Source organism: Coturnix japonica, chromosome Z (genome assembly GCF_054131305.1).
Source record: "Coturnix japonica strain WE chromosome Z, WE-NBRP24, whole genome shotgun sequence".
Taxonomy (NCBI): domain Eukaryota; kingdom Metazoa; phylum Chordata; class Aves; order Galliformes; family Phasianidae; genus Coturnix; species Coturnix japonica.
The window spans coordinates 47,832,560-47,843,245 of NC_140702.1; positions in this window are offsets into that span (position 1 = coordinate 47,832,560).

Here is a 10,686-nt window from a genome sequence, read left to right on the forward strand (position 1 = left end):
GGATGCAGTATTCCAGGTGGGGTCTCTCAAGAGCAGAGCAGAGGGGCAGAATCACCTCCATTGACCTGCTTGTCACACTTCTCCGGATGCAACCCAGGATACACTTGGCTTTCTGGGATGTAAGCACACATTGCCAGCTGATGTTGAATGTTTCATCAATCAACACTCCCCAACCTTTCTCCTTAGGGCTACTCTCAACCCATTATCCACCCAACTTGTATCGGTGCTTTTGACTGCACCGACCCAGGTGAAAAGGTGTTAAATAGCACAGGTCACAGCATCAATCCTTGAAGAATGCCACTGTCCAAGGGGAAACCATTATGTCTCCACATGGGCACTGAGCCGTAGGCCTCAACACTCTTGAGTGCAACCATCCAGACAATTCCTTACCTAGCAAGTGGTCCATCCATCAAATTCATTTTGCTCCAATTTGGCAACCACAGTGTCATGTGGAACAGTGTCAGACACTTTGCACAAGCTCAGGTAGATGATGTCAGTTGCTCTTCCTTTATCCACGGATGCTGGAACTCCATCCTGGAAGGCCACCATGTTTGTCAGACATGACTTGCCCTTCACCAATGTATTATTGCCAAACCAATTATCTCATCTTCATTTTGTAGTGAGGTCTTCAGGAGGATCTGCTCCATGATCTTGCCAGGCACAGAGGTGAGACTGGCTGACCTGCAGTTCCCTGGATCTTTTTACCCTTCTTGAAAACAGGGGTATATTTCTCCTTTTCCAGCCAGTGGGAACTTCACCTGCCATGACCTTTCTAATATGATGGATAGCAGCTTGGCAACTTCATCTGCCAGTTCCCTCAGAACTTGTGGGTGGATCTTGTTGGATCCCATGGACTTGCGCACCTTCAGGTTCTTAAGGTGGTCTCAAACCTGATCTTCATTTGCAGCAGGCAGATTTACCTTCTCCAAGTTCTTACCATTGCTTTCTGCAGCTTGAGAGATGCAGCTAGAGCCCTTGCCAATGAAGACTGAGGCAAAGTCATTGAGCACCTCAGCTTTTTCTGTATCTTGTGTATCCTGGTCTTTCCCTAATCATCTCTGTGGCCCTCTGCAGGACTCATCCTCAAATCTCTCTGTCTTTCTTGAACCAAGGAACCCAGAAAATGATACAGTTTTCCTGATGTGGCCTCACCTTAGCAGAGCAGAAAAGAAGAATCACCTCCTTTAGTCTGTAGGATAGACACTTTTTTAATGCACTCCAGGATAACCACTGACCTTCTTGGCTACAAGGGCACACTCTTGACTCATGCCAGTCTGCTGTCCACTGGACACACTGGTCCTTATCCACAGAGCTCCTTTCCATGAGGTCAGCCCATAACTTGTATTGATGTATGCATTTACTCCTTCCCAGCTGTAGAACCCTCCACTTGCCCTTGCAGAACTTCATAAAGTTCCTCTGTACCCAAAATGTTAGCCTGTCCAGACTGATGACAGGGCTGGGGGTATCAGAATCTGAAGGTGGATCCACAGTATAAGAAGGTTGCTGAGGTTCTTGAAAGCATTGAGTGGAGGGCAACAGAGATAGCAAAAGGGCCAGTGAACATCTCTTCTGTGAGAGAGGTTGAGGACTGTACAACTCGGGTTGTCCACTCTGAAAAAAAAAAGGAGGCTGGAGAGGTGATCTCATTTGTCTCTGCAGTTTCTGAGGAGAGTTAATGCAGAGGGAGGTTCCAGGCTTTGCTCCTGGTCTCTGATGACAGAATGAATGGGAACAGCAAAAAGCTGTGCCAGAGAAGGTTCAGACTAAGCATCAGGAAAAATTTCTTCACTGTGAGGGTGGTCAAACACTGGAACAGGCAAACACCTCCAGAGAGGTGGCTGATGCCCCATTCCTGTCAGTGCTCAGGAGCCCTCATTACACACATAAATATAGCATACACACACACACATACACACACACACAATATTAATGCCATCATTAATATGTTCTTTTTGGCTAGTCCTTAAGAGGACAATCACAGAATCCTACCAGCTGAATGATATTATTCTATTCTATTCTATTCTATTCTATTCTATTCTATTCTATTCTATTCTATTCTATTCTATTCTATTCTATTCCATTCCATTCCATTCCCTTCCCTTCCCTTCCCTTCCCTTCCCTTCTCTTCTCTTCTCTTCTCTTCTCTTCTCTTCTCTTCTCTTCTCTTCTCTTCTCTTCTCTTCTCTTCTCTTCTCTTCTCTTCTCTTCTCTTCTCTTCTCTTCTCTTCTCTTCTCTTCTCTTCTCTTCTCTTCTCTTCCGTTCCATTCTACTCCATTCCATTCCGTTCCATTCAACTCCATTCCACTCCAGTCCATTTTGGAAAAAAACAGGAAGTGGCAGAAGAGGAATGATATTCATTTCCTCCAGGAGTACTGGCATTCTAACTTGCACTACAATATCATATTTCAGTTCAATGTATAGATTCACTTTTGTTGTCTTGTAGTATATATATTTTTTCAATGGCTCAAGTGTAACTAACAAAAAAGTTGGAGATTTGGGGAAAATTATGTAATTATGTTCTGACAGCTTTTGCTAATTCAATATACTGGATACTATTCTTGATTCTGGCATTGGTATGGATCTTCAAAATTAAAGGTAAACATAGGTGATGAGTCATCTACCTTTCTCAGGTATACTGGGAAGCAAAGTATATCTACAAGGATTAGTAAAATAGTGCAAAAGATTAAAGAACTATCTGGCAGTTCAGGTCAAACAGGAATTAATAATAACATCCTTATGTAATAGGTCTGTGTGATTGTGAAACACAGAAGTTGGTTACAGTGGGAAATCTGAGGTAGATTTATCTTTGATTTATCTTTGGCATTTCCTCTTTCTTTCTTTTTTTTTTTTTTTGACCACATGTTATCTGATGACTGATATAGTTGTATCAGAGACCATGTTTGGCCAAAAAAAACAAACAGAAAACTGATGAGAAGAAGCATCAGATTAGCTTTTATGTCTTAGGAAAAGCTAAGAGGGCTTAAGATAAGAGTAGAAGAACCTCTTAGGTCATCTGAAGTATAAAAGCAGTATTTTTATCCATGATCCCAAAATTTGGAAGCATTTCTGATGGATGATAAACCTGACCCTTACAGTTTTCATTCTGTATATCTTTTCTCCATGCTTTAAAATGCCTTCTGAGAAAGGCAGAATTTCTTCAAGAGGTGGGAGACAAAAACAGGAGAAATAGGGTGAGCACTGTGTGCCATCATGTCTATCCGTAAGGAATTAGATATTTAATATTCTTCTGTTGTTTGAAGGCAGTATTACTTTGAGACTTGAAGTTTAGTCATTAGGACTTCATTCAGTTGCAACTGAAGCACGGGGCCAAATTTCTGTGGGAACAGCTAAGCCTGAGATGGCCAATCATCTGCCTCATTGTCTCAGCTGCAGGAAAAAAAAAAAACCTGAAAGAAACAAGGAGAAATGAATACAGTGCAGTGCAGAAGAGCCAGTCAATTTGATAAGTAAATCTGTACACACCTTCAAGTAAGTAGGAGGCTGTATTTAAGTGCAAATTTTGCAAGCAGTTTGTGCAGTCATATGTGCACTGTTTCAGTGTAACATAAATATTATTGCTGATGGTGGGTCACAAGATATGTAAGATTTACCATCATTCTTATGATCTTCTTTTCTACCATTTAAATATTTCAGACCTGTTTATTTCTGGTTCTGTTTTCAGACCTGTGAAACGAGGATGATGATGCCTGTTCCTCACTAGAGGTAACTCAGATAATGGGATAGTACTGCACAGGAGTTGAGTATTTCTAGTTTATTTATTAGTTACACTGGCCAAAAGAGAAGCCTTGAGACTTTGTCTTGGTCCTTAAGTCTACCTGGCAATTAGCATGTTAGAAATTCTTTAGCAAGAGATAACTAAAATATAAATTAGGAAATAGAAAGAAGAACATAACAAATTACCTTTTTATTTGTTAGAGAGTTAAAATACAACTTTTATAACACATTGTTGTCATGGAAAAGCTGCTGGATTTGAAGCAACAGACTCTTCCAAACAAATGGAAACTTGTAGTTTGACAGGAAGTAGGACTTCAACCTATGCTTTATAATCAAGTGTATTCTCTGCAGGCTAAGCACATTTTCACAGTTCTGACAGAAATGTCCAGTGAGAAAAGACAGATCTTTCTGAAAATGCCTTTATAGAGGCAAAGCAGTGGAAGTCTTTGTCATCCAAGACTACAAAGTTCCTCCATGTATCAGGACTTATGACAGTACAGCAAATTTGCATGGTCAGGTTTTCAACTGACTGAATTACATTTTAACAAGGGAGGAGTTGATTTTTTCCTGCGCTAGCAAAGAAACGGCATGAAAGTGACTCCACGCTACTGCTTGAGGTCAGAGCATTCAGTTCAAAAGCTGGCAGGAGGCTGCCCAATCCCATGGCAGCAGAAATGAAATGTTCAAGAGGGCCTTTGCTGCTGGGCTTTCAGCTTTCTCCTTGTTTTCCTTTTCATTTACATAAATACATACATATATATAGGCCCCAGTGAACACCTGGATCTGCACTCCAACCCAGTTTGTGAGAAAACCTCTATGCCAGCACTTTCCTACTTTGTCCTCTTTTCTCTTGCTAAGGAGCAGAAAGGAACCTGTGACCAAGTGTCTAGCAGAATACTGTATTTCAAGGTTAGAGAGTAAACTGTAGGTTCATTTCAGAATTTTTACAGGGATATCTCCAGCTCTCAGACCTTGACTCCCTGAATCCTGTGACTACATGAAGATATAACCATGGCAGTAGTCTCTGATATTCCCACACAATCCAGCATGAAGGGTTAAAACATGCTCTTTGTCAAATCAGGTGTCACATCACAATAAACACAGTGCTGTATATTCTTCACAAATAAGCTAATGTGGGGAAAGTCTTTTCATCTATGTCTGCAAGATAGTTCAGCTGCATCAATCTAAATAAATTGTGATTAACTTTGAAGATTGTTATTTCCACACTAGGACCATGTGGTTTACTGAAAATAAAATACAGTTTGTGTTGTAAATGAAAATCTAGTACTGGGGAAGTGACAGTTGTATAGTCACGGGACTGTCTAGTCTGAGATTTTGTGAATGTGAAGGTCAGCAGTAGGACACTGAAATAGAGCTCTACTGTCAGATTATACAAAGCAGAAGCCAACTGAGTTTGTTTTGAAGAAGTTCCGTGTTGAAGATAGTCATCAAACAATTCCTTATTTTGTTATGAATGAGTATGTGTATAACTTGGGGTTCATAAACCCTTTTATTGGCTTATAATGTCATCTTTTACAGTAAAGTTAGAGAGGAAATTCTGATACGCAGTGGAAGATGTTTCTTTTATTGATGCATTGGTCAATTAGTTTTTAGAAGCAGTCATACTGTGAGTGATCACAAACTGCAACAAACAGCAAAGAATTCAACCTCGACAAAACAAAGCAGAAAACGTCAGAACATGGAATTTCTGAATGTATTTTGTGGGAGAAAAATTAGAAATGGTGGGCTAAAAGAATATATTAAGTTCTGAAGATCTGTATGCCAACTTTGTTTTGTACCGTTTTGTTTCTCATTGCATCTTCTTTTCTTGCTTTGGGGGGGAAAAGAAAGAAAGAAAGAAAGAAAGAAAGAAAGAAAGAAAGAAAGAAAGAAAGAAAGAAAGAAAGAAAGAAAGAAAGAAAGAAAGAAAGAAAGAAAGAAAGAAAGAAAGAAAGAAAGAAAGAAAGAAAGAAAGAAAGAAAGAAAGAAAGAAAGAAAGAAAGAAAGAAAGAAAGAAAGAAAGAAAGAAAGAAAGAAAGAAAGAAAGAAAGAAAGAAAGAAAGAAAGAAAGAAAGAAAGAAAGAAAGAAAGAAAGAAAGAAAAAGAAAAAACAAAAAAGTAAATATTCAGAAGATGCCACTTGTTTGGCAAGAAGGCTTGTAATTTAAAGTATTCTTCTGATTATTACTATGGGCCACTTTAGCTGTAATTATGATGCTTAAAGTTTATTATTGCACTTTTTCTGATTTCTGGAAGAGAAAGGGCCTGGATATACACAGAGAGTTGGGGCAAACCAGTGCATTCCTGTGAATCAAATAACCGTTCAAGAGTCCTGGTCTTGAGAGCACACAGCATGCATGTAGCATTCTAGACACAAGATGACTACTGCATAGCAGCCTTCCAACTATGTAGGACCTTCTTCTCAGCTACAGTGTTCATTCAGTACATCTAGAAAGTAAGATAAAAATTTTGTCTGAGAATAAGTCAACAGAAAAAGACAAGCAATTGGATCTTCTCTGGTATTAGATAATAAACTCTGTCTACAGCCAAAGACACGCTGCAGGTTTCTACAAATGCTTGCCAAACCTTTCACCTAGAAGTTGGTGAAACAGTCAATTTCAGTTCTAGTGAACTCAGTTTGGAATTAGTCTTGGTCCTGATTTCCTCAAAATCACATGAGAATGACTGCGGAATCATTTTGGCATACACTTAACACTTCCAGAAGGCTTACAGTGAAGATATCTTCAGTAGACTGGCTTGTTACAATCCCACAGGACATCCTCCTGTAAATTATTTACTAAAACTAGAGCCTTCTTCAGCCTGACCCGTTCATCAGTTACATATTGGAAAACATTCACAAATGACATAGATTTTTCATGGCATCTACATGTAAAGAATGATTTTTCTCTTCCTTGAAATTAAGTATTATCTACTAGTAGAATTAGGGAATGCTTTGAATCACCCATTGTAGCAAATCTGAAAATGAAAAATATGCCAGTGTCATTCTTTTCCTTGTGAAACTGTTGTGTGTAATAAAATAAAAAATGTTTGCTTTAAAGATGCCTTCCAGGAAATATTCCAGACTATTGTACTGTCATTATGAAGATTCCTTAGCTTGCCTGACTGCATGATATCAGCAAGTGCCTTATAAGCTTTGCAGGTCTGCTGCAGACTGACAAGTCAGTTTCAGAATGAAGATATCAGTACGGTGCCCATGAGATGTAAGCCTTTCTATTCCTCTAGACTTTTGGTTCAGCTGGCTTTCTGTTACTGCATATGTCAAGACCTCCATGCCTTTTCCACATTTGCCCCTTTTCACACAACCAAGAGGTTTCAGAAGAGCAATGCCACAGTCCCTAACAAAGTAGCATTAAAAGCTTACAAAGAGTAAATTTAAGGAACATAAAGCCTAAATAAGATTAAAAGATAGTAAAATAAGACCCCTTAGTTCCTTCACTGCAGGATATGAAGGAACTGCAACTTGTATTACTTCTTTCTTTGTTGTTAAAGACTTACATATGCATATGCACTCTTACTAAGATCAACTACCTTTGCATTGTTATAATGTGTTATTACAATATGCATACTGATATATAATAATGTGTATTTTGTTATAGTTTAATTTTATTTTCCTAGATTTTATCTCTTGGTACTGAAGGACCAATCCTATTCATTTGATTTTCGCTGTTTAATCTCATTGCTCTCAGTACGATTACTGGAATTGTGCTAGAAGAACTTTTACATGTTGTATATTAGTCTCAGTACATTTTTATTCAGGTCTAAATCTGAACAGCAGAAGACTCCAATAACAACAGGGAAAAATCTCAAACAGTAGCTTTTTATTTGCTAATTCCTTTTGCATTATTGATAGAGCATTGTTTCAGCATTGCTGAAATAATAGTATAACTGTAACCATCATCATAATAATAACTAGTAAAATTATTCAAATGCTTTTCTGCAGGAATGATATTTGTATTAACATTTTACTTAAAATCTTTTATACTAAAATAAGGTGACTGCTTCTGGTTCTTAAAGCTACTCCATAGAATTTAACATTTCTTATTCTTGAATACGGCTTCAATTCCTTCAATATCTAAATAGATGGAAAATAGAGATTCAACATGAAATAGTAAAAAGTTGCTTCAGCTGGTTTTCTTCTCAGCTGCAAATAATTTGGTTCTTTATGTTTGTTTGTTTTTTGTTTTTTTGGTCATGCTGTGCCTGCCTTAGACTTGATTACCTTAAATGCTTAGAAATCTGGACTTCAGATATCTTCAGATGGATGTTCAGTATCACATCTTCATTTCAAAGAGCTAGTCTGATCATTATGTCTTAATTTCTTCCTAAGAACAATAAGGATAATCTTTAACACTGTGTGTAATTCTCCTGTTTTATCCCACCATCTATGTCAATGTTCATTCTATTTGTTGCTTCTATTTGTAGGTAGCAAGGGGAGATGGTTACTTGGTTGGTTTGTTTTGCATGAATTTTCAAAATCCTTTGCTTTGTGCACTTGGATCTGCAAGCTAAGCATGACGGATTTTTCTGTCGCACTCTATCTTTGTGCCAAGTGAAGGTGTCCTTGTACTGTTAAGCACTTGTTTCATCTCACTACATCACAATAGAGCTCACATAAGCAATAAAAATATGAATGACCTAAGAAATAATTGCAGAAGCATTTTCCTCCCAAACAAAATAATAAGAACCAAAGAGTAAGAAAGAGATAATTTCTTCCGAGTGTCTCTGTGGCAAGGTTGTTCTGCTCTTTGTTATTCACCCTTCAAAGACTCTAGCTTCAGCAAGCTGGATTATGCTTGAATATTATTATTGTTCTGATACCCTTATATATCTCACTAAGAGATTTATTTTCCTAAAAAGTCTTCAGTGCTTAAATTGTTATTATGATATGTGCTCTTCCCACTCCAACATCCTCCTTTGACCTGGCTTTTGCACATAAGGCCTTGCTTAGCACAGTAGTGATTATATTCAAGGCAGTAAGAAATGAAGTCTACCTTGCTATCTCAAATCTTGTTGTCTTATTTACAACTAAGCTTTGTTAAAACACCATATTAGATCAGTAAATATATTGATGTTTTTCTTTTATAAATAGTTTCAATCCACAACAAGTATAAAATTCTTCCGCTTTTTGAGGAGACTCAAGAAGGACCTCCTCTGTATTATAAGCCATGTCTAATCTTCGTTAAAGTGATATGGGGCAATTTGCATTTGGCAAGGTAGAAACCTTATAGCGAGAAAGAGTTATGTAGGAATTTATTTTCACAGAGGGAGGCTTTCTTGCCTCTTTTTGTTCATTTTAGTTTCCCAGTTGTTTTGGAAGGAGAGAGGAGAATCTGGTTGTGAATTATGTGTCAATTCAGCTATAAAGCAATTGAAAATGGCCACTGAATTTGGTAGAAGTATACTTTAAACTTACTAAAGACTTGAAGAAGGAGGAACAATGGGAAGAAATAATACTGTCACTAGTGAATAAGCCATGCTGCTGTTGTCAGATACACAAACTGCTATTCTTCTTAAAAGATGTTGGCAATCAGACTGATTTTAACTGTGAAGTCATTACTTTATCTGTAATCTGTATATAATACAGTTATGCTCGCTGCATAACCTTCCATACCCCATCGATAAGAAACATATTTAATATTTTCCACATATAGGAATGTTGAAAGATTTCAGAAATTGGTCTGTGTAGAAATACACAGTGCAAAAAAAAAAAAACAAAAAAAAAACCAACAAAAAAAAAAGCTGTTCTTTGCCTCATCTCCATTTTCCACATTACCTTTGTCCACTGAGTAAGGAAGCATCAGATTCAGTCCAAGATTTCCAATAAGTCCCAGTTACCCTGCTCTGTCTCCAAAGTCCTCTTCAGCTTTTTACTTCCAAAGGTCTGCTTAGAGAGATTGGTGTACGCTCAGAGTTAGGCAGAGATGCAGAGATTGTGAGCTGGTAGACAATCACTGTCAGCTTCCCATGAAGTCCTAGGCAGTTTCTTTTTTTCAAAAAAGAAGAGTAATTGTTTTGTTCACGTGTGAACACCACGTACAACAGCAGTGCAAAAGTAGTGCGAAGGCTTTTTTGTTCGGATTACTCACCAGCCCCCTCTTGTGGAATAGCTTAATCACTCCACTAGCCGTACTTTCCTACCGCCCTTTCTTTGTTGAGATCCAGGTAGACAGGAAAAAAAAAAAAAGAGAGAGAGAGAGAGAAAAGTGTTTTTTTGTTTGTTTCTTTATTTTTCACTAGCTGGTTACATTTATTTATATAAATACCGAATACTTGCTAACTAATGCTTACTAAAATCAACAGATGCTCTCAAAACTAAATAAATGAGGTATAATTATGATTGAGAGAGTTGTCTTTGTTCAGTGTGTATTGTTTTCTCCTAGTCACTGTACAGCGAACCACACTGACATATGTTAAAGTAACTGGATAGGGATAGTGGGAGAGGAAAGAGAGCAGGACAGTCATTAAAGAAGCTTTTGGCAGTTTTCTTCATACTCTCTGACATAAACAAATTGTAATCTAAATCAGTTTCTGACAACATGAAATGCCTATTGGGGAGAACAAGGAACTGTTTGCTTGAAAACATTAATATAAGTGCTTTAAAGACTTCTTTGTGCTGAAAGCAAGTACTAATGATTTTTTATTTTATTTTTTTTTCTATCATCATAGCAAAGTGATGTTTCAAAAAGGAAAAAAATGAAGGTTTTAATTTGCAAAGAATACTGTAAATTGTTAATTAAATAACATCAAAATCTACTGTTAGGCAGATGTAACTGGAGGATCTGTTCCTTCTACTTTTCAAGTGTTGAGTGAGCTAATAAAAAAGTAAGTTTGTATTTGTCACTAACAGGAAAAAAACATTGTTACTACAGAGTTAATTAGTAAAACAGAGTGGTGTATATTTTTCTGTGTATGCGCACATAGTATATGTA